The 25,642-nt window shown below is 37.2% G+C and overlaps 1 long non-coding RNA gene across 1 annotated transcript; it reads right to left on the minus strand.

Moving 5' to 3' along the window:
* Nucleotides 1-18,320: 18,320 nt before the first annotated feature.
* Nucleotides 18,321-18,783, minus strand: LOC149194022 (uncharacterized). The gene is made up of 2 exons (XR_016255019.1): nt 18,631-18,783; nt 18,321-18,499 (listed from the first exon to the last, which is right to left on the minus strand). It is a non-coding gene; the product is annotated as an uncharacterized LOC149194022 (long non-coding RNA).
* Between the last annotated feature and the right edge of the window lie 6,859 nt (nt 18,784-25,642).

A 25,642-nucleotide genomic window follows, 5' to 3' on the forward strand; every position in this document is an offset into this window, starting at 1 on the left:
TGTCTCTTCCTATCGACTAAAACACTCTATCTAGGAAGCAGATCCAAAAACATATAATTACCTTGGAAATTACAGTTATTAGTCACAGGTTACCTTGTTTTTTATTGGGGGTTTTCATCATTGGCTCCCAATTGAATGATTCTATGAGTTTTTGATGAAAACATCATTCTTCACACTCACCAGATTGTATTGGACATCTTGGAGACCATCATCATTACTAATGTCCATCCTCGCGTCTATTAACAATTTTCATTATTTACTGCTAATCACACAATTTCTCACATGTTCGACATCAACTCCTTTATTCACATGTGCCGAAATATGATGTTCAAATAAATCCATGACTAAGACCTTGGGTAGAGGTTCGCTTCACACAAACTTGTTTCCACTCCCAAGCTATGTATATTGTTTTCCGAGACAGCTCCTCAGGATCATCATATTATGAAACAGTTCCACATTATACTTATCGGTGGACATGATTGTCATACCTCTTTTGAGAAATCAGTTTGAAATAGCTACTGAGCATGGGAATGCCTGACTGAAGACAAGATACTATATTTTTGTCATATGTGGTTTGTTTCAGGTTTCCCGCAGTCCTAAATCTTTGATCCTTTCTATCTTTTTCCAAACAAAATTTATAAAGTATTTCAGCCATTGTCTTCATCTCTAACCTCACACTTTAGGGGGCATATGTTATATAAGAAAATGACCTCCTCATTAGCTTAGAGGAGAAATAAAGTTTGGTTAAAGACATGACCTAATTCACAGGCCTATTTTCCAAGGTAATGCCCTTCAGAAACAGGAAAGAGGAGTTAGGATGCTCCCCATGCACTAGCCAAGGGAGTTAGTCCATAGGATTTAACATTTTTTTGCCTAAAGGGCAGGGTTAACCAAGATTCGTGAGATTCTGTAGGTCAAAGAATGAGTTGACTGATTAGAACTCCGGTTTTCACTCAAATGTCAGCCCCAGAAAGTAGGACACATCTACCTCTGACCTAACTAAGGACAATGTTATTTTTAACGGAGTCTCATGGAAAGGGAAAGAGTAATAAAGTGAGGAAACATCCTACCTTTTGACTCAATGGAGCCTGTGAGACAATTAGCAAGGATAAGTCTCTCATCATCTGTATATTGGAGGCTTCAGCATTGTGATGGAGGTCGAATGGTTGTCAAATGATTGTCAAAACTTTGTATGAGATATAGTTGTTATGATGCCAAGAGGTTTAGAGAGAGAGAGAGAGAGTCAGAGACATAGAAGCTTTAGGACTAGAGGAAGGTTGATCCAGCCAAGTTGTTTGTAATCATTATTCTTCAGTCTAATAATATATATCTCTTATTGTGTTGTCTACTTGATGGTGTTAATGTAGTGTTTATATACATGTTGATTAAATACCATAATTTATAATTAGCTTAGATTCATGTTGTTTTATATTTTTATATATGAATGCCTTGATTACGAGAGTTTATATGTTGTAGGATTACTCTCCATCTTTTTTATGTGTAGGTGCTATTCTAGGAGATAACAAAGGCATCTTCTGCTTTGCTACATTGTGTTCTTGAGTAGGGTTGCACCAAGGACTGAGGTAATATCACTTCTTATTATTGATTATTATGGATTGGTATAGATATATTTATACTACTTTGTGAAAGTTTCACTTAATCTGAAATAGTCTACCTTGGATCCCAAGAAGATCCTTGATGGTATTCTAGCCACAACTAACTGTCCGTTAATCCCTATAGCACTAAAACCATGTGAAAGGAACTAAGTGTTGTATAATTTAGAGTTGGCTATTCTCGCATGTGCTTAAAATATGTGGAGGCACTACCTATTGTCTAAAAAGTTTAGCTTGATAACATATCACATTAGCTTAAAATATTTGTTTCAATCGACTAGGTCTTAATTCTAGACTAGCTAGGTGGATGGATTTTCTAGGTGATTTTGAATTTGATATAAAACTCATTAAGGGTATAGAAAATAAACTAGAAAATATCTTAAGTAGACATGCAAATTCTATTATGGAAATTTTTGCTAGCAGTGCCATTACAAATTTCACTGAACAGATCCGAAATTCAATACAGGAAGATCAAATCTATAACCAAATTCAACATGAATTGAAATTGGTAGAAATTACAGGTTATACTAAAAATTCAGAAAATTTGTTAACCTAGAAAAATAAATTGTTTGTTTTAGATGCAAGTGTTCTAAAATAAATGATATTAGATGAGCATAAGAAATACTACGCTAGATGAATGTCAAAAGATGATAAGGACACTAAGGAAGGATTTTTATTGGCTTCACATGAAAAGGGATACAATAGAATATTTGTCTAAATGTTTAGAATGTTACTAGGTGAAGGTAGAACACAAACACCGAACTAGACTATTGAATCCACTACCCATCCTTGAATGTAAATGGGAGGTGATCTCGTTAGAATTTATTACAGGATTCCCAAAAACTAGATTTCAACATGACTCCATCATGGTGTTTTCGGACACAATAAGGAAGGCAACACACTTTTTATCTCTATAGTCTACCTGTCAAATAACTAAGACTGCAAATATTCTTATGAATAAGATTTTTCGACTACATGAGATACCAAAAATGGTAAAATCTGATACAGGTGATAAATTTACTTCCAAACTTTGGAAGGCTTTGTTTGGAGGAATGAGGACAAAACTTAATTTCAGTACTGCTTATCACCCTTGAATTGATGGACAGATGAAGAGGATCAATCAAATATTATAGGATATGTTAAGAATGTATTTAACAGACACACCGAGTAAATACGAGCAATTCATACACTTAGTGTAATTTTCCTACAACATTTATCAAGATTATATAATGATGATTCCCTTCGAGGCCTTATACCACAAAAAATGTCACACACCTTTCAACTGGATTTAGTTGGAGGACAAATTAATTTTGGCACTAGACACATTACAAGAAATGGAACAAGTAGTGAAAAAAGTTAAGTAGAACATAAAAACTGCACATGGTAGACAAAAAAATTATACTAATAGAAGGAGAACCCACAAGGAATTTAGGGTTGGAGAGCATGTATACAGAAGAGTTAAACCAAGGAAAAACAACCTTAAGGATGGGAACCTTTGCCAAATGTGCACCACAGTTTTGAGGGTCTTTTGAGATTCTGGATAGGGTTGGACCAATAGCATATTAGCTCGCATTTCCTAGCCACATAAAGTACACAATGTCCTTCATGTATCTTTACTAAAAAAAATATGTCCATGATAATTCTCTTATAATTGATTGAAACTTGATAAAGGTGGAACTTGAAGGATATTTCCTCATAGAACCACTTCTTATATTATATAGGAGATAGATCTTACTATGGAAATGAGCCATCACTCATGTTAAAGTGCAGTGGACACACTTTACACCTAAGGAGGTCACCTCAGAGATTGAGAGAAAAATGTAGGAGGCCTTTCCAAAACTATTATAAAAGGACTGAAATTGAACATCCAACATTGAGGTCATTTTTTAATAAAATGTGGGGAAGATGTAACACCCCTTAGTTTTCTATGTTAATGATTGTCTATTTTTCGATATGGGTTGTTTTAGATTGAATGGCTAGGAAGGCATGATAGACTTGTGAAATGAGGTGATCAATAATGTTATTGTGATCTAATTAATAGATTATTATCAACAAATAAAATGATGGAAATTACTCAGAAAGTAAGAATTATAGTTATAGGATTCTTTCCAAGAAGGAAACAATTATTGGTTGTTAAATTTCAAGATAAATATTCCCTAAATATCTCCAAAAAAAAAATCCCTAGGAGAAATAGACAGGATTTAATATGATGGAAAAGAAATATCTATTAAATGACATAGTTGGAGAAAGATAATAATTGGGGGTGAAAAAAGTGTTGTGGGAGAGAAAGGTAGACCTTAGGAAAAAGGAAACTAACCTTTTTTCAAAAAAAAAAAGACAAAAAGGACTAGGAAAATGAATTGAAAGACCCAAAAGGCAAGACAATGATAAAAGAAAATCTACTCGAAAAGAAAATTATAAAAGAAATAACTGAGGAATCAATGTGGCTTGTTGATTCCATTGGCGAACATAACATAGCTTGGGGAAATTGGTGGAGGTGGTTCATGGCTAGGAGGAACGTGTTTCAATCTTGGGTAATTTTCAAGTAGTGAATATGGTTACAATTCTAGCTATACTATTTTATTAAAAGTCTTTGACAATTTTTAGGCATATTTTATATGTTTTATTTATTCTTTTTAGATGATCATCAATAAATGAATGTGTATTCTAGAAGTAGAATCGTATATGTACTCAATCAATGATGCATGCATGGTAAACACCTTACTTAATATGTTTTGATGACTACTATGTAGTTCTGGGTTAGATTTCACTGCTCGTTGTGGATTTTCTTAATTTCCTTACATACGCAAGTGCATGCTTTCAAGATTAAATGGTTCTATAGAATTTTAGAGGTATTAAATAAGTTGGAGAAATATTATTTGTATGTGATCATAACTAGAATTATTGTTTATGCATACAATAGGTCTGAAAGATTTAACATCACTTATACAGGTTGTAACTCCACTAGGACTTAAGATTGATGAGAATACATGTTATCCCCTTTAGAAGTAGGTATGACTTGAGAGAGGAAGTAGGGTCAGGTGATAAATTAATCCCATAAGAATTCTAAACTATGTGTTCAATATTCAATGTAGGACAAACCCATTATACCCTTAATAATGCTTGGGGAAGAGATAATTAAGAAAAAAATCTTATTTAATACTACACTTAATATTGGACTACATGACCGTGTGCTGTGAAAATGAAGATAAATCATATCGAAAAAACCTATATGCAATGCAAACCATAAATACTATGAAATTTGTGATCAAATAAGAAAAAAAGGTTCACAATTTGTTACAGCCTGTAAGCAAAAGAATCAAAATCCAAAATCCTAGTTATGGCATACTACCAACATACTGAATATAAGCATTCCTCATATTCTACCATATAACTTATATGCGATGCAAATAACCAGTAAATAATGTGTGCTAACTTTGTATAAAATAGAATATAAAATAAAACATTGAAACTATCAATACTTAGTTGCTCTGAGAACTGTGGATACAAGAAAATGGTATAACAAACTGTGAATATACTAGATATACAAGTATCGCCAAATACGTACAATATATATTTTATATTATAGTCAAGTAAGAACTTACTACCAACAATAATATTTATCAAGAGTGAGTTACCTTCGAGTGCCATTAGTTGCGAAAAAAGTACAGAAACTAGTAATTTCATTTAAATATGAAACTTAACATAAATTGTATAATTGTTCACTAGGTTATAAAACCCTTTTGTTCAAATATTCCAAAATACATGTCTAAATACTATCGTCAGAATTGGAGCATCCATTTTATTTAAATAATATAATTACACTTTATACACACAACCCACTTTAATGAAACTCATTCCTAACATTTTGAATCCGCTAGGATAGATGTAATACGAAAATAACTAACAAGTGTATTGAATGCACTATTGAAACAAAAATAACCTCGACATAGTAGGCTGACCTCGGAACCAAACGAATGGAGAAATTATTTCAATACATGAGGGAATATGGAAGCTCTTACAATTTCATTTTATTTGTGCCTTGCTAATGAAAAATTTCATACTAGTAAAAAATAAGCAAGAGTTCTGGTTAAAGAAAACTAAACTATGTAGAAAAGAACTAGTATGTGCGTAAAGGTAAGAAGTTATTTTATTGCATGGGATGTAGATGAATGCATCCTATCCAAAGAGCCCGTAGCACCAAAATAGAAAGAAAAAAATGAGTTCAATAACTTTCACGCCAAATATATATATGTAGGCATGAAAAAAAATTAAAATTGAAAAGTAGAGCCAAGTTGAATTAATTAAAACAGGTTATTATTCAATGAAAACAACTGAGTAAAATAGTTGAGTACACTCTATTGCATGAAAAAGGTTGGTGCCTTGCCATGGCAACAACATAGTTGGGTTTGTTTCTCACTATGAGGAATTGGAACAAAAAACAATGAATTTCCATTTTTCCTTAGAAGCAGGTATGAAACTGCTACCATAATTTAGGAAAGGAATAGGGGGAAAATGAAGAGAAAATATCTTAAAATGAATGGGAGAGGGTGCACTATATTTTTGGTAACACCAAAATGAAAACCCATATTTTCTATAAGCGAAACTGCAAATGGTTATACCAAGATAAAAATTATGTTAAGTATGAAAGTGGATGTCCGAAGAGTACCTCCATTCATTTAAGCCAAGGAAGCCTGGGTTCCACTGGAACAAGAAAGGTAAATCTCAGAAACCCAAGGTGAACCCCATGAAAAAAAATACACATAGAAGCAAAAGCAGAGAAACTAGTCAAACCCAAGTGGACGGGGTAAAATAAGAGGAAGAAAGCAATACAACCAAAGTACTAGCTAGAGTAGGGTACCAACTGACACATTTTGCAAATTTAAAGAGTTGATGCAGAGAGAAATTTACAATTTCTACTTGAATATGTGGTGCGATGGTTTTGGTGAGTGCCAAGTGCTAGAACATTATCTCTCTAGGTGGTAGGGAAGTGGATATCCTCTGTAATACATCACAACTGCAAGGAATCATTTCTTCCCTATAATAGTGCTCTACAACATGACAAGGATGGAATAGAGGGAAAGGAGCTTCAGGAAAACAAATTTAGGGTTAAATGGAAACCCCAAAAATAACCTCGACCTTTCGATGCAAACTAGGCCACCCTCACCATTGATCAGAACCATGAGTGGGTGAATGTGAACACCATGTGAATTCCAGTGATGGAGCTAGTAAAAACTCAGCACGTGTGCCATAATAATTACAATCAAAAAAGTAAATCTCTTAAGATCTAACATTATTTCTTTCATATTCAAGTGAGTTCTAGGTAGGATGAAGTTAAATAGGTGAAGGACCAATGCATTATACAACAATACAATTCAACATAACCCATAACACAAATAAAAAATCATTGTAATAAATGTGTCATTTAGTTAGTCATTAGGCCAGGGAAACACATGATCATGATACCCCCATATGGATTTCTTTCCACTAGTCACAATCCATAAAGGAATTAATGCACCACCATTTCCATTTCACAAACTATCCTCTGTGATAGGTATAGGTCAAACTAAACGAAATAAAATTTCTTGAAAGGGAAGCATGAGAAACTTACATATAGGAACATAGAGAGATGAGGTTATAAAGACTTCCTTTAAGAAAGAAGTATGTGAAATGTTACATGAAATGATGGTAGTATTCTAGTGAAGGGAACATGTGTTGCATACATTAAAGAAGGGCTATTATGATAAGCTATTGTATGTACAAAGAATAGTCATTGTGATATAGAGTTATGTTCTTTGTATATTAGAGAAACTATGTCGAGTTCTCGAAAAATAACTATGTGAAAAGAACGCATGTGCATAAACATAGGAACAACAATTTATTACATATATGAAGATATAACTATTGTGTTATACATTTTAGTAGAACTAATGGGTTAGATCTCTTAAAGAGAATTATGCATTAATGTGAATAAACATTGTGGAAGTAAAACAAGTATTTACTTGAACATATGTACTAGTTAATTAGTATGTCGTGCTTTCTCATGCACATGAGTATATGTTAAAAGATCACTTTTAGAGGTTGAGTATTGATTGATTAATGTTGTATCTAATCTTGTTAACAAAGCTTGTTGGCGTCAACATTGACAGCAAACGAAGGCGGTTGGTGCCAAAGGAAAGAGATGTTTAACATTGTGGCAGGAAAAGGATTAGTGCTCCACGCAAATGAGTACGAGCTGCAGAATCATACATTGCTAGAACAATCATCCCACAAGGAATATTGCATGTGGAGGTATGTAAGTAAAGGGTTACATGGAAAATGTATTAGCTTTTAGCTATTTATGTGACAACTTAATGATAATTCATTGTAATAATTTTATAACAATATTTAAGGGATGGAATCCCTTATAAGCAATTGAGTGAGGGGTGAAAACCCTCACGAGCGTTTAATAATAAGATTAAGCGTTTGCTAGTTTTCACCCTACGGGGTTTCCAGGGTATATCAGTGTTCAATGTTGTGATTGCTTATTGTGTCAGTTGATGATGTTGAATCCTTAATGATGATGATTCTGTATTTGATGTGATAATCATAATGTCCAAGTAAGTGATTAATTAATATGGTTAAGGAAATCATGAAATGGATGCAAGGTCCATGACAAAGTTTATGTTATTACACTACAACAGTGGTTGTTAATGGTTATGTATCTTACTCATGCTCTATTGTAATTATTTTATGTACTAATGAACATTATATATAATGGTTAATGAGGAATGTGGAGTTGTGATTTGGATAATTACTTGTGGGACTTATGCTATTTCCTTTACAACATCTAGTGCAAATGCTAGTTTTAGATCTCTCATTAATCGATTTTAAGGAACAAAATTATTTTTATAAATATTACTAAATTTTATTGTAGAGAATTATTTTATTGTATTATTAAAAGCTCCACATGGTAAGTACTTAGTATGAAGTATAACATTGGTTTTAAAGCATCTTAGTTTTTGTATTTATAACATCCATCCAAAATATAAAATCTTTTATCAAAAAATATAAAACAAGTAATAAAATGAAAAGAAAAGAAAAAGGTGTGAAAAGGAAATGAATCTTATAAAATATAAAAATATTTTCAAGAAAATAGAAATGACAATCGTAAAGATTTTGGAAATGTTTGTGTTCCAATAATAAATAAATAAATGAGTAGTTATTTTTTGCTTTTCTTGAGATTAGGTGATGGTTAGGACCAATGTTGAATGGTCATTAAAACTTGTGAGTTTATATGGTAATATTACATGTTGTATTGTAAAATTTATCTTCTAGATGCCAGCCAAGAGATTTTTTTATGAAGATGATGATGACTAGGATCATGAAAATGTTAGAGTTCCAAAAAAATGTATTTAAAATTATAAATTTATGTAAGAATCTTATTGGTTGAGTCGTAAAGTTTATCTTTTGGTTATTATTGAAAGGTTTTTTCAAACTTGTAAGTTGATGTAGTAATCCTATCTACTGTGATGTAAAATATAGATGTCGTAATGTAATGTCTTGTTAAATATTTTGACTCCATCAAATTACATTAAAAAATAAAAACTAAAAATAATAATAATTGTAATTACCAATAAAACATTTTGACTCTTTCTAATTAGATAAAAATAAAATAAAACAAAATAAAAAAACATAAAATTAATAATGTACGAATCTTATTGGTTGAGTTGTAAAGTTTATCTTCACATTACTACTAAAAGGTTTTTCAAACTTGTAAGTTGACTTAGTAATCCTATCCTCTGTGATGTAAAATATAGATACCGTAATGTAATGTCTTGTTAAATATTTTGACTCCATCAAATTACATTAAAAAAACAAAAAACAAAAGAATGCTAAAAAAATTAATAATTATAATTCTTTCAAATTATATAAAAATAAAATAAAACAAAATAAAAAAACATAAAATTAATAATTATAACTAATAGTTAAATTAGTCAAAAGCTATCTTAACCCTAAATTTACCTATCATCTGGAAGATCAAATATTTTAATATAAAAACAATTTTTAAAGAAAAGTTTAATCCCTATAAAAACTTGGTAAATGAAAATTTAAGATTTATTTATATATCAGTCGAAAACTAAAACCCTTGAAAATATTAGAATTCTAATTAAAAATCATTAAAAGCTGTAAGTCTACGTACCGAACTTCTCTACTACACTGTAAAACTCATCCTCTCATAATGGTGAAACTTATTTTCACTATTATAAATAAGAATAATGGATGGTTATTTTTCAAGTAATGAGAAACATATTTCTTCATTTCTTCCATGACTATTGATCATCAGTTTGATCCTTGAATATCTTCTTGCACATCTCGTGTATTGCTTCCAGCCCTGCAGCCACAATGATTCCAATCGGATGGGCAACAGGGTTGGTATATTGCTCGCAATAATTTCTCGATTATCTGGAGTCAGACGGGACGCAGACTAACGACCAGAAAAGTTAGAGATAATAACTGGGTGGCCCTCCTTCAAACCCAGGATACGCAGTTGCAAAATATAGACGTACCCATGCTGAGAATCCTGTTATATTTTTCCACAGGCTTTCTTGAACGTCATGATCAGTACTGTCGGCATTGATGACGGATCTGGATGGGAGGTTCAAGAAAGCCATGGCAAAATATAGAGGGATTCAATAACATTGCTTTAGTTATCAACGCCGTTTGTCGTTACCCAGGTCCAAAATTTCACAGTATTCAAGGCTCACAATGCTACTGGTTGGTTATTTCTTATCTTAAATATTATTTCACTCTTTGTATTGTTACAGATGAAATAAAGAAGTACTCACGCGGAGAATCCTGTTATATTTTTCCACGGCTTTCTTGAACGTCATGATCAGTACTGTCGGCATTGATGACGGATCCGGATGGGAGGTTGAAGAAAGCCATGGCAAAAGATAGAGTGATTCAATAATATTGCTTCGGATATGAACCCGGTTTGTAGTTACCCAGGTCCATAATTGCACTGTATTCAAGAATACGCTCACCGATGAAATACAGGCTCCAATTACTAGTTATTTCTTATTTTAAAGAATCTTCGACTCTTTGTATTGCTCCTTCTCATGCTGTGGCGTAGATTTATAATAACATGTGCTTGCTTTATTAAGCATCTAGGCGGATTGATGAAATATCAGGTGTATTTGTATCATTAAAAGATGAAAGAGAAAGTGCGTAAGAACTTGTGGGTTGAGTTCTTTTTCCCAAATTTCTTGTCTCTGGTATTATCTTTCTTGTTGGCTATATTGTGTCTGGTATTATCTTATCTTTCTTGTTTTCTTATCTTGTCTCTGGTATTATCTTTCTTGTTGGCTACATTGTGTCTGGTATTATCTTATCTTTCTTGTTTTCTTATCTTTCCTTTTTCTATGAGAAATCTTATCATAGGTTTTATTTGGAAGTTTGATTTCATAGTTCCATAATTTGATTCATCTGCTGGTTTCATGTTTGAAGCTTAGTATCTGAATATCATATGTATATTAATATCCTATGTGAAGCTGAGAATTTTAAATGGTTGATGGGGTTGCACAAATTGAATCACTGATGCTTTGCAGTAAGTTTTGCATACAAATAATACCCGCTATATCCTATGCACATCTCATTATGAATCGAAGGCAGAAAACAAGATCAAGTTGAGTGTATATCTATGGTAAAATTAGATTGCTTATTCTCAGATTGGTGAATCCTACCATGTCTGTTGATTGTGATCAAGAAGTGAAGAAGCAAAGGCTATGTTAAGCTTTAAACAAATTGCTGCAGAACTCGAACTTTGTGCTACACCTGTCTGTCAAACATCAATTTTAGGTGTAGCACTGGTGACCAGTGTTGGCCTGCCTACCTTAGAGGGGTGCATTTGGTAGAGGAATTGAACCTTAGAGGGGTGCATTTGGTAGAGGAATTGAAACAACGCGGTTCCTGTGATGGAAGCCGCCATGGATGCGAATATGGGTAAGATTGTCGTTCTCCAGCAATGGAATGATGGAATGTGGATTTCAACCAAGAGATTTAATGGATGGCTGCATTCCACGCTTAGAAATATTTTGTGCAGAAAGAGGTGGCATGGTAACGGCTCTTTATGTTGGGACTCTGGACACCACATATCTCCACAGGTATGATATTGTCCACTTTGGGCCTAAGCCCTCATGGGTTTGTTTTTGGGCTTTACCCCAAAAGGCCTCATACCAATGGAGATATTTGTTCATCCTTATATACCCATGATCCTTCCCACTTCTACCACTTCTAATCAATGTGGGACTTTGTTCGTATACCCAACAATCCTCCCCTCCAGCAAAAGACCATTGAGCCTCCCCTCAAACCATCCGCAGGATTCTCCCCTCTCTACCAACCAGGATTCTGCTCCAATGCGTTGGAAGCACATGCCTTACATGACCACTGCTCCAATGCGTTGGAAGCACATGCCTTACATGACCTGGAAGCACACACCTTACATGGTAGCACCACACCTTACATGGTAGCACCACCTGTCTAGAGAGCTTGCTCCATCCCAGGTCAACTCCTCTTCACCGTGTTGGAGAACAAGACACGTCCATGAGGAATCCGGAGCACACCGCGTGTTTAACCGAGCTCATCCACAGGCTTACGGGGGATCACCCTCTTTGTTTGGCATTCCGAGGATTCATCCACTTGGGTAACCTCGAACTTGGCTCTAATACCACTTGTTGGGACTCTAGACACCACATATCTCCACAATGGTATGATATTGTCCACTTTGGGCCTCAGCCCTCATGGGTTTCTTTTTGGGCTTTACCCCAAGAGGCCTCATACCAATGGAGATATTTGTTCATCCTTATATACCCATGATCCTTCCCACTTCTACCACTTCTAATCAATGTGGGACTTTGTTCGTATACCCAACACTTGACATATGACAACCATGCCCATTGCCAGAGAAATGCTGTAAATTTTATGGCTCCAAAGAGCTCCCCGAATGAACAGAGGAATGTTGTGAAAAATCACTTGTTCTATTGTTGAAAACGTTTGCATTGAAATTTGGCTACTCGACAAATCATTTAGAAATAAATCTCTATTTAGATTCAGTGTTGTGATTTAAAGCGAATGAATTATTCATGCTTTATAGTGGATATCCTGGATGAGAATGATCAAGATTGTTCTTTCAATTTAGACCTCAAAGAGTGAATTTCATTGCAAATTCTGTTCCCAATAGAGATACATTAGTTTTTCCAGACAGATAAATTCCAAGAAATTGTTGAATGTGTAGAAGTAGAAGGGTGTCTATCTATACAATGATTTTGTAGACTAGACAAATATCTCTCTTTCTCGGGATCTCTCTTTCTCTATCCATACTCTCTTAATCTCCCTCCTCTCTTCTCTCCATCCTCCCTCCTTTCCCTCTCACCCTATACCCATCTCTATCTTCATTCCTCTATATTCTCTCCATCTCACTCTTTGTCATCCATCCCTATGCATCCTCCATGTCTATCTCTATCTCCTTCTCTCTGTCCCCCTCATTATGGATCTTCCCTTCTCGCCCATCACTCTCTCTACATCTCTCCATATCTCCCACTCTTTTTCTATCTCTTTCCTCTCCCCACTCCACTCTCTAGACATCCCTCCCTCTCTCCCTCTCCCTTTGTCTTTATGCCCACCTTTCTTTCTTTTTTCCTTCTCTGTTTCTCTCTTCTTCCACTCCCTCCCACTCACTATCACTCCTTTCGTAATCTTACTACCATTTTTACCATCCTTCTTTCCTTCATCTATTCATATATCGTTGTCTATTTCTATTGGTCTAGTACTCTCCATTTTTCTATTTCCATTATCATATTCATGTGTTTCTCTTTATCTCTTCTTCCATCTATCTATCTATATCCCTCCTACACTGCCCCCATCTCTTTCCCTCATTCCTTCAATCTCACTATATGACTCTCATTATCTCTCTCTCCATGTATCATCGCCCCCCTCCTCTTCTTTATATATTATCCTCTCCATATCTGTATCTCTCGCTCTCCCTATGTGCCATCATTGTCTCTCCAAATATTTACCCCTCCCTCTCTCATTTGTCTATGTTTTACTCACCTTCCACTCTCTCCATCCTTGCCTTTCTCCTCTCTCACTCTCCATATCCTCCTATCTCTTGGTCTCTCTCTCTCTCTCTCGTTTTCCTTCTCTATCCCTTTCTTCTTCCATGCTATATCCCTATTTGTCTATCCTTCCCCCCATCCAGTTCCCAATTTCTCTCTTTCTTCACCCCCAACTCGCTATCTCTCTATTTTGATTTACATATTTTTGTGTATCTCTCTCTCTCCCCTTCCTCATTTTTATCTCTCTCCATGTCCCCTTTTCTCTTTCCCACCCTAGTTCTTTCACTTTTTTCTATCTGTCTCTATCTCTTTGTTTCTCCTTGTCCCTCAACTCTGTCCATTCTTCCTTCTCTTACTCTTTCTCTCAACCTCACTCTCACTTCTTCCCTCTTTGTCTCTCTCTTCTTCCACTCTCTCTCCCTCTCTCGTCCCTCTCTCAAGCTCCCTCCCTTCTAGAAATTTCCTTCCCCTCCCTATCTCCTTCATTGACTCTCTTTTTGTCTCCCCCCACTCTCCATCTATCTACTTCAACTAATATAATTTCTATGTGTCTTTTCTATCCTCTCTGTATTTCTCTCCCTCCCTCCCTCCTTCTCTCTCCCACTCTCTCCATCACCATCTATTTCCCTCTCTCCGCAATCACTCTCTCTCTATCTACCTCTCATTCTTTGTCATTGTATCTCTTCATCTCTCTCTCTTATTCGCTCTCTCCACCTTCCATCTTTATCTTTATATCTCTCTTTCCCTCCCTCACTCTCTCTCCACCACTCCCTCCCCCTCTATCACTACCTCCCCAGCAACATTTCTTGTATCGCCTCCTCTCTCTCTTTCTCCTTATCTCTCTCTATCTCTTATTCCATCCTCGTCTCACTTTTTCGCACACTCCGTCCCCTCCTAATTTGTTTCTATCCCCCTCTCCCCCCACCACTCTTGCACACACACTTCACCACCCCCCTACTCTCTCCCCCTCATCCTCTATTTCTATATCCCTCACTCCCCTCCCACATTGTTTATATCCCAACCACCCCCACCCCCTACCTCCTCATTCATACATGCACACACACTCTCTCCTCATCCCGCTCTCTCTCATAGTCCATCTCGTCATTATCTCTTCCCCATCCTCTATTTCTATATCCCTCCCTCCCTCACATAGCATGTTTTTGAAAACAACTCTCTCTCTCCCTTTCCCTTTCTCACACACTCACTCTCTATCTCTCATTATCCTTCCCAACCTCTCCCTTTCTCACTCTCTCTCATTCTCTTCCCCCATATCATTTCATTGTCTTTAACTCTTCCTCCTCTTCCTCCTCTCCCTCCCCACTCCACTCTCTCTTTCTCTTTCTATATCATCCTATGCATTATTCTCACTAACATATCCTCCCTCTCTCCCACAATCACGCATTCACAACATCCCCTCCAACTTTATCTCTCTCTTCTTCCATATCACTTTTATATTATCACTCACTCTCTCCTCACTCACCTAATCATTCTTCCCCACCCTTCCCCCTCTCTTACTCGGCCCCTCTATCTTACTCAGGCCACCCATCACTTAAAACCCAAATGAGCCATTTTCCATCTTTTAAAGTCACTAGGTAAACGAATAAGTGCATATTCATACAACAAGAAATCCGCATGCATTTTTTAGGCGAAGAATGCACACACTCTTAACAAACACACACACCACTAACATGGACACATTTTTTTTTAATTTAATTTTTTCGAGTAAAAATGCTACGTGCCCAGAGACTTTGTTTCTTCGCATATAGATTTGAGATTATTTACCTCGTGGTTTGGCTCTCACGACGTGAAAACATCAAATTTTGAAACATACATATTTTTTTTTTTACATTATTTTTCCATATAAAGTCTACTTTTCACATTCTAAATATAAAATATTTTAAAAATAATTTTCACTTATTTTAATACATTTTTCTTTTTACATAAGTTAAAATATTAAATACACCCCTAACGTATTTCCACAATAATCTTTTGAGGAATTAATTATTTGGAAAAGAATTATAATATGAAGTAGAGGACATTAAAATGTAAAATCCAAAAACAAAATAAATGTTTCATAATAGTATGACCTCTCTAGCTTGCACTGATTGAAATTTTTGTAAATTCAAGTATATAATGCCTTTCATAATTTGAAAAATAAATAAATAAATAAATAAATAAAAATATACAATTACAAAAGTTTATGTTAAAAATTCCATCATTTATACAATCAAAATTCCATATAAAGTCTACTTTGAACATTCTAAATATAAAATATTTTAAAAATAATTTTCACTTATTTTAATACATTTTTCTTTTGACATATGTTATAATATTAAAATACACCCCTAGTCTATTTCCACAATAATTTTTTGCCGAATTAATCATTCGGAAAATAATTATAATATGTAGCACACGACATTAAAATGTAAAATCCAAAAACAAAAATGGATGCTTCATAATAGTATGACCTCTCTAGCTTGCGTTGATTGAAATTTTTGTAATTTTAAGTATATAATGCCTTTCATAATTTGAAATAAAAATAAAAAATTACAATTACAAAAGTTTTTGTTAAAAATTCCATCATTTATACAATCAAAATTCCATATAATGTCCACTTTTCATATTCTAAATATAAAATATTTTAAAACTAGTTTTCACTTATTTTAATACATTTTTTTTGACATATGTTAAAATATTAAAATACACCCCTAGCATATTTCCACAATAAATTTTTGGGGAATTAATCATTTGGAAATGAATTATAATATGTAGCAGAGGACATTAAAATGTAAAATACAAAAACAAAAATGAATGCTTGATAAGAGTATGATGTGTCTAGGTTGCATTGATTGAAATCTTTGTAACTTTAAGTATATAATGCCTTTCTGTGATGACCCAGGAGAATGTAAATATTTAGATCTCACTACGGTAAAAGACTAAATTAAAAATGACATTGCAAGACTATTTTATTGATTTTTAAAAGAAAATCTTAAGAGTATTTCTTTTATTTTATGAATGCATTAAAATGTTTATAAAAAAAAAAACTCATGATAGTATTGGCAACTCTTGGGAGGGAGTTGGCAAGAAAAGTTAGTTATTGGAACTGACTTTAACCACCCTCCCTAACTGGAAGTTCCCAGGGGAAAAGGGAGGGGGGATGACAAAAGTCTGCGCTGTAGAGACAGGCGGAAAAGGGAAGAGAATTGAAAGAAAAAAAGAAAGTGAATGAAGGACTAAGTCTGGTAAGGACCAGATAGTCGAGCACACAGTGCACCCTTGCTGAGGATAGAGATCCGGCAAGAGGAAGCTAGGGGGGAGGCTCTGGTCTCGAAAGATGAGTCTCACGGATGGGCGGCTAAAAAGATATGCATGAGCTTGCAGGTGATCTACGGAGGACTTAAGGGCTGGCAGCAACCAGGTAAGTAAGACTGAACCCTTACTTTTCTGCAAGTGTCTACAAGTCATTCTAGTTAAACACCATAGATACCTGTAAGACAAACAATTAATTTGTTGAAATTACCATTGTTACTTGGGTGATGCAATAGTTGAATAGTACAAGTCAGCATACACGTTTAGGAATCTGCGTCCTGAATTGTGGATAGAAATCCGAGCTCATATGCATAGGGACTTGCATCCGGAATTCTGGGCAGATACCGAACAGACCAGTTAGGGTCTCGCTGTTAGGACAAGAGGCACCAGGGTAAGTAAAATGAGTAGCAGAGCTGATAGCGGCATTACCTTCCCGAGTCGCAAAATGGGAGAGAATCGGTCAAATTTAAGAAATGAGAGGGTTATGCAACGAAGCAAAAAGAAACATCAACGACGACTTAATGTCGGACTAGCACAGTTAATCTTTGAGTTAGCTTTGCATTCACGAAATAGATTATATACAGAGAAGATAAAGAAGAAATATAACCCCTACGGTGCAGGTTACCCTGTAACACAAATACATCCCAAGAATAGATACATATGGTGAACATCTGGGTATCACGATAACATGCATTATCATAGAAGAAGCGCTGATACCTGCGAATCATTTATATCTAACATGCAATCTTATAGATTGAATATCGGCATCTAACATATACAACCTAGAAATAAACCAAGCGGTATTAGATTACCGTCACGGAGATGATGCACAGAACCACCGAGTTATGAAACCCGGAAAACCATACTTTGGCTCTTGATACGAGCAAAATATCAGACAAGTTTCCTTATACAGAGCGGACATATGGTCGGGTAACCGAGCCGTCTACTCTGCCTATGGAACAGTCATGGTACAACCATACAAACAGTAACAGGAGTTACATTGGTTTGCCAAATATATACATAAAACCCTTACAATAAATTAAATACCACAGCACAATGTTGAACAGAGCTCGTATTGCTAGATTACGCCGCGTCCGGGTCGACAGAACCCAAACCTTTAATATAAAGAAAAACTGGTATTCTAAACATGAGACAGTAATACAAAGAAACTAGAACTCAAACATGAAATAGTAAATAAGTTATATTGCCAAAATGGCAGAAGCCGCAAGGCTGTAACAACTTTTAAAAAGAAAACATAATGGGTCAGTGCCCAATATTGTATCCAGCAGGGTCGTGACCGAAATGCCCTCAAGCATGCAAATAAAATAATAGTTCAATTTTCAATTAACAATTATGTGAATACAGTTCCTTCTTCCCAGAAAATTCCCCAGTCTCAGCACTGGAAGCGCTAGGGTTTGATAGGACCCATAGCCGGCACGGAATAGTCACAGAATGAAACAGTGGGAAGCCTTCCGTAGCCACCTGCGATCAACCACAGTGGGGTTAAGGGTGGGCTACGACTAGGTGCAGGGGAAACCCTCTGCCAGAAGATCAAACAGAGAACAATAACAATCTTAACCAAACCACGCACCAAGAATCTGCGAGAGACACACCTGTGGTAAGGCCGAAAGCACCAGGGTCTCGTAGGTGGACCTCCTTATCCGTAGCGAACCAGAGCTAAAATTTGTTGCATGCACACACCCACAGTAAGACAACCATTAGTTTCATTCATGAAAAGATACATTCAACGATTCGAAGAACGAAGGAATCAGAATGAAACGGAGCAAGGAAACAGAGAAAGGAATCGGCGGTATGACTAATGTGTCTCACCTCAAAACTTGCGGTGGAATGTATCAGCTGAACGGAGCAGCAGCTTGGCGCCAGCATGCTCACTCAACGGAGGAAGAAGCGCTCGGTGCAGGAAAATTCCTGCAGCGCTCCGACTGAAACGAGATGGCGCGGAGAATGGAAGAACAATAACCGAAACAGTCGAGAATGGCGACCCTTATACCTTCAACGCTTCGGGAGGGACATCTGGAGGCGTCTCCGCCCTTAGATCCTCCTCGAAACATCTCCACCCTTGATTAAGGTGGTAAGGGTTGGACAGAAATTTAATGACCGTCATCTGCCTTCACGTGATCGAACCGGCGGAGTGAATGCTGCGTACGCCTGTCACCATGAATAATTCCGGGCAACTCTCGGGTGGCTCAATTTGCAATGCCGAGGTTCATTCCATAATCAACCAAAAATTACCCATAAACTTTATCGATTCTAAAGTGCCAAACCATAATGACTCATGGATACAATAACAAGTCAACCGTTAGCAGAAGGGTTGTGCCATAGTATATATATATGTGCGCTCCAGTTATAATCGCATAGGTAAAACATTATATCTATCTAGGCATAACTTAAGTCAGCGGAAAGTCTTCAATGTATAATTATAAGTAATCAAAATATATAACCATGCATAATCAAGCCAGTGGATGGTGAGATATTTTTACAATGAGTTTTGACATATATATAATTTTTTTTTTTTTTTTTTTTTATTATTGATGCAGGCACGGGTATGTGACAAATTGGTATCAGAGCAGAGGTACCCATACTGTGACCTTTGGGACGAGCCTAAACCTGTTAATTTGGGAGGTAATCATAGTATTGATTTTTTTTTTTTTCAGTAGCTAAATTGTGCAAGGTAACTTACAGTGTCAAATATTTTTCTGATTTTATACCAGGAAAAGAGGAAGAAAAACAACAGAAGACACTAGATAGTAACAGTAAATATGCAAAGAATCAGCAGCGCACCGCACAGACCCGCAGCAGATCAGGGGCCTGCAAAAAATCCTAGAGACAACCTAGAATTGTGGGTACAGCTGGGTGAGGAGACACGCAGCACGAATTTGGCCATACTAGAAACAGTCCAGGAACTGAAAAATGAAATGGCTCGGTTGCGGGAGGATAATGCACGATTGACGATGGAGCAAGAAAGGATTTTAAAAAGTTTGTCTGACAAACAGAACCCGCCACTAGTCAACCCCAGTGCAGAACAACAGAGAATGACGGAGGAGCAACGTTACCAAGCAGAACCCGGAAATTCGGAAGAAGGAGAGGATCAATCCGATAATGCATCAGAACAGTAGACCTCAAAGCGTCAAAGGGTGGAATTACAGGGAGAATTCCGAAAAATTAAACCCCCACACTATGATGGGGAACAAGAGGAAGCGGCTGAAGCATGGCTAATTAATATGAACAAATATTTCCAGTTGTATGAGTATGACCATAACTTGAAGGCACGATTGACTATCTTTCAGTTGCAAGGAAAAGCAACCCTATGGTGGGAGGAGGTTAAAATTGTCAAAGGGGTAAGTGAACGAACCATAATGTGGGAAAAATTCCAGAAATACTTCAAAGAGAGATACTTGACAGAACGCTTTTATGATGAAAAGGCGAAAGAATTCCACGACCTGCGATTGGGACAACAGACTATGGATGAGTTTATTAATCGTTTTACGTCCCTGCTCCGTTATGTACCCTACCTTAAAGAAGAAAAAGCCAAGGTGCAAAGGTTTGTTAGCAGTTTACCCATGTATATGAGAGAAAGGATTGAATTTGACAATCCTAGAACCATGGATGAAGCTATTCGCAAGGCCAGAATCTGCTATCAGCAGAGCAAACAGAAAGGGGACGGTTCCAACAGAAAATGGAGTGAGAAAAAGAATAGTAAAGTTGCTGGAAACAGTAAAGGAGGCCGGGGCAGTGGAGTTAAAGGAAGCAGTAAAGGGCAGAACAGTAGAGCAGCACCGAGAGGTTCGTTCAGACCCAAGACCATCAGTGAAACCAGAATGGGCGAACAGTCCACCAAGTTGGACAGCGAAGGAATAACCAGACCCCCCGTGCAGTGTTGGGGTTGTGGCGGACCGCACTATGTCAAGAACTGTCCGCAATGGAAGGGAACTGATCAGATATCCCAGATCCATGAGGCATCAACCATTGACGATGTGGGACGAAGTGTGCCAAGGATTAACGCAGCCTTGGACGATCGCCAGGCAGAATACCAGCCCACCATGGTAGAATTTGAAGGTAAAATTCTAGACTTTTCTATCACTGTTCTAATTGATCCAGGAGCTACTTTAAGTTATATTAGTCCAAAGATAGTTGAACAGTGTAAATTACAACCTGAAAAATTCAGGAACCCTTGGCTGGTACAGCTAGCTACAGGGACTAAAAGACGAGTAATGGCGAAAATCAAAAACTGCCCTATAGTAATAGCAGGACAGCCAGTGGTAGCAGATCTGAACATGCTTCCACTTGGATCCTATGACGTCCTAATCGGGATGGATTGGCTAGAAAAGCATTGGGCATTAGTGAACTCCAAAATGAAAATCATTCGATACAAGGATGATTCTGGAAAGGAACAGGAAATGCAGGGAATTAAACGACCAGTGCAGGTTCGACCAATCACTGCATCCCAGCTAGCGAAATGCATCCAGAAAAGATGCCAGGTGTATGCCATTCAGGTGGGTTATGCAGAAACCAAGGATAAAACGACCGCGCTGGACCACCTTCCGGTAATAAAAGAATTCGCGGACGTGTTTCCGGAGGAAATCCCTGGATTACCCCCAAAAAGGGATATTGACTTCACCATTGAATTAATACCAGGAGCTGCCCCAGTTTCGCGGACACCTTATAGAATGAGTGTACCCGAGTTGACTGAGTTGAAAATGAAGTTACAAGAATTGCTGGATAAAAATTATATCCGTCCCAGTGTATCTCCCTGGGGAGCTCCGGTGCTATTTGTCAGGAAGAAAGACGGAACCCTCCGAATGTGTATCGATTACCGACAACTGAACAAGCTCACAATTAAAAACAAATACCCCTTACCTCGGATCGATGAGCTTTTTGATCAAGTCAAGGGGGCGAAAGTGTTTTCTAAGATTGATCTATGATCTGGTTACCATCAAATCAGAATTAAAGAAGAGGATATTGCTAAAACAGCTTTCAGAACCTGGTATGGACACTACGAATTTGTAGTACTACCTTTCGGATTGACTAATGCACCCGCCACTTTCATGTGCTTAATGAACAGTGTGTTCCATCAATTTTTGGATAAATTTGTACTAATATTCATTGATGATATTTTGATTTATTCTCGTTCCAAGGAGGAGCACGAGGAACACCTCCGATGGTGCTGCAAACTCTTCGAGAGCATCAGTTGTATGCTAAACTTAGCAAGTGCGATTTCTATAAAGAGGAGATTCAGTATTTAGGCCATGTGATTACAAAGGAAGGGATTGTAGTGGATCCTGAGAAAATAAAAACCATAATGGATTGGCCCGTGCCTAAAGATGTGGCGGATATCAGGTCTTTCATGGGATTGGCTGGGTATTATAGAAGATTCGTGGAAGGCTTCTCAAGGGTGGCATATCCTATCACATCCTTGCAAAAGAAAGGGAGGACATTCAAATGGAATTTGGAATGTCAGCAAAGTTTTGAATGACTTAAACATTTGCTCACTTCTGCTCCCGTCTTGAGTATAGCTGATCCTAATAAGGATTATGTGGTATGTACCGACGCTAGTCGAGAAGGCGTGGGAGGTGTGTTAATGCAAGAAGGGAAAGTGATCGCCTACGAGTCGAGAAAGTTGAAGGAACATGAGCAGAAGTATTCTGCCTACGACTTGGAATTGGCAGCCGTCATACATGCACTTAAAATGTGGCGGCACTATCTTCTGGGTAGGAAATTTCTGTTGTTAACAGACCATCACAGCTTGACAAACTACTTCAGTCAGCCCACCCTGAATGCAAGGCAAGCCCGTTGGGCAGATTTCTTAAGTGGATTCGATTTCGACATTAAACATCTGAAAGGAAAGGAGAACCGCGTAGCTGATGCCCTGAGTCGAAAGGTACAATGTTTATATGAAGTTACACTCAGTAAATGGAACAATTCCTTACAGGAAATGATAAAAGAAACAGGAAACCAAGATGCCGAATATCAACAAATGAAGCAGCAAATGCCACTTTCCAGCAAGGAAAGTCAGCAGGGGTATGAAGTAAGCAAGGATGGAATGCTGTTTTACAAAAAAAGATTGTTTGTACCAAACGACAATAGCCTTAAAAATCTAATTTTGAATGAATTCCATACCAGTCACTACGCAGGACATCCCGGATACCAGAAGATGCTTACTGCACTTCGTGGGGAATACTACTGGCCGGGAATGAAAAAGCATGTGGCTGAATATTTAGCGCGATGTTTGGAGTGTCAGCAGATCAAGGCAGAGCACCAGCATCCGGCAGGGTTATTGCAACCCCTGCCAATTCCAGAATGGAAGTGGGAAATTATATCTATGGATTTCATAACTGGACTGCCTAGAACAAAGAGGAACAATGACTCTATTATGGTAGTAGTAGATAAGTTGAGTAAGGCGGCACACTTTATACCAGTGCAATCTACCTACAGAGCAGTGTAGATTGCACACATTTTTATGCAGAACGTGTTCAAACTGCATGGACTTCCGAAGACGATAATATCAGACCGAGATGTAAAATTTACTTCCGACTTTTGGAAAGCATTGTTTGCAGAATTGGGTACACAGCTGAATTTCAGTACAGCTTACCATCCCCAGACTAATGGACAGACAAAACGAGTAAATCAGATTGTAGAGGATATGTTAAGAGCATGTGTAATGCAAAAACTGACACAATGGGAAGATTATTTACATTTGGTGGAGTTCGCATACAACAATGGATACCACACCTCGATACAAATGTCTCCATTTGAAGTCTTGTACGGACGGAAATGTCGTACGCCCTCAAGCTGGAGTGGGCCGGAGGACAAACTAAGGTTGGGCCCAGAAATGCTCAAGGAGATGGAAGACATGGTAAAAAGAGTGCGGACTAATTTAAAGGCTGCTCAGGATTGACAAAAGAATTTTTCAGATTGGAAGAGAAGGTTCAAAGAGTATCAGGTTGGCGACCATGTTTATGTAAGAATACAAGCTAGGAAAAGTACCCTGCAATGGAGCGGTTGCGCTAAACTTGCACCCCGCTATTTTGGACCTTTTCAGGTCTTGGCAAGGGTTGGGCCAGTAGCCTACCAGCTTGCTCTGCCAAGCCATATTAGAATTCATAATGTTTTCCATGTTTCCATGCTTAAAAAATACATTTACGACCCTAAGCATGTGATCAAATGGCAAGATATACGGGTAAGGACTGAATTCAGTTGAACTATTTGGTATATATTTTTGGAAATGGAAATTGACTGATATTATTGATGATTGCAGGTCGAACCGGAAGGAGAGGTCCTAGTCGAACCGCTGAGCATTCTCGACCGGAGAGAAGTGCAGTTGCGGAAGCGAGTTATTACCCAAGTTAAAGTGCAGTGGCAGCACTATGGGCCTGATGAGGCCACTTGGGAAGATGAAGAGCTACTTAAGGAAGCTTATCCGGGACTGTTTATGAATAGCAGACATCGGGACGATGTCCAATCTCAGGAGGGGGAGATGTGATGACCCAGGAGAATGTAAATATTTAGATCTCACTACGGTAAAAGACTAAATTAAAAATGACATTGCAAGACTATTTTATTGATTGTTAAAAGAAAATCTTAAGAGTATTTATTTTATTTTATGAATGCATTTAAATGTTTTTAAAAAAAAAATACTCATGATAATATTGGCAACTCTTGGGAGGGAGTTGGTAAGAAAAGTTAGTTATTGGAACTGACTTTAACCACCCTCCCTAACTGGAAGTTCCCAGGGGAAAATGGAGGGGGGATGACAAAAGTATGCGCTGTAGAGACAGGCAGAAAAGGGAAGAGAATTGGAAGAAAAAAAGAAAGTGAATGAAGGACTAAGTCTGGTAAGGACCAGATAGTCGAGCACACAGTGCACCCTTGCTGAGGATAGAAATCCAGCAAGAGGAAGCTAGGGGGGAGGCTCTGGTCTCGAAAGACGAGTCTCACGGATGGGCGGCTAAAAAGATATGCATGAGCTTGTAGGTGATCTACGGAGGACTTAAGGGCTGGCAGCAACCAGGTAAGTAAGACTGAACCCTTACTTTTCTGCAAGTGTCTACAAGTCATTCTAGTTAAACACCATAGATACCTGTAAGACAAACGATTAAGTTGTTGAAATTACCATTGTTACTTGGGTGATGCAATAGTTGAACAGTACAAGTCAGCATACACGTTTAGGAATCTGCGTCCTGAATTGTGGATAGAAATCCGAGCTCATATGCATAGGGACTTGCATCCGAAATTCTGGGCAGATACCGAACAGACCAGTTAGGGTCTCGCTGTTAGGACAACAGGCACCAGGGTAAGTAAAATGAGTAGCAGAGCTGATAGTGGCATTACCTTCCCGAGTCGCAAAACGGGAGAGAATCGGTCAAATTTAAGAAATGACAGGGTTATGCAACGAAGCAAAAAGAAACATCAACGACGACTTAATGTCGGACTAGCACAGTTAATCTTTGAGTTAGCTTTGCATTCACGAAATAGATTATATACACAGAAGATAAAGAAGAAATATAACCCCTGCGGTGCAGGTTACCCTGTAACACAAATACATCCCAAGAATAGATACATATGGTGAACATCTGGGTATCACGATAACATGCATTCTCATAGAAG

This window comes from Pinus tabuliformis, chromosome 2_2 (genome assembly GCF_031772625.1).
Source record: "Pinus tabuliformis cultivar Carrire ecotype Pingquan chromosome 2_2, CPIR1, whole genome shotgun sequence".
Lineage (NCBI taxonomy): Eukaryota > Viridiplantae > Streptophyta > Pinopsida > Pinales > Pinaceae > Pinus > Pinus tabuliformis.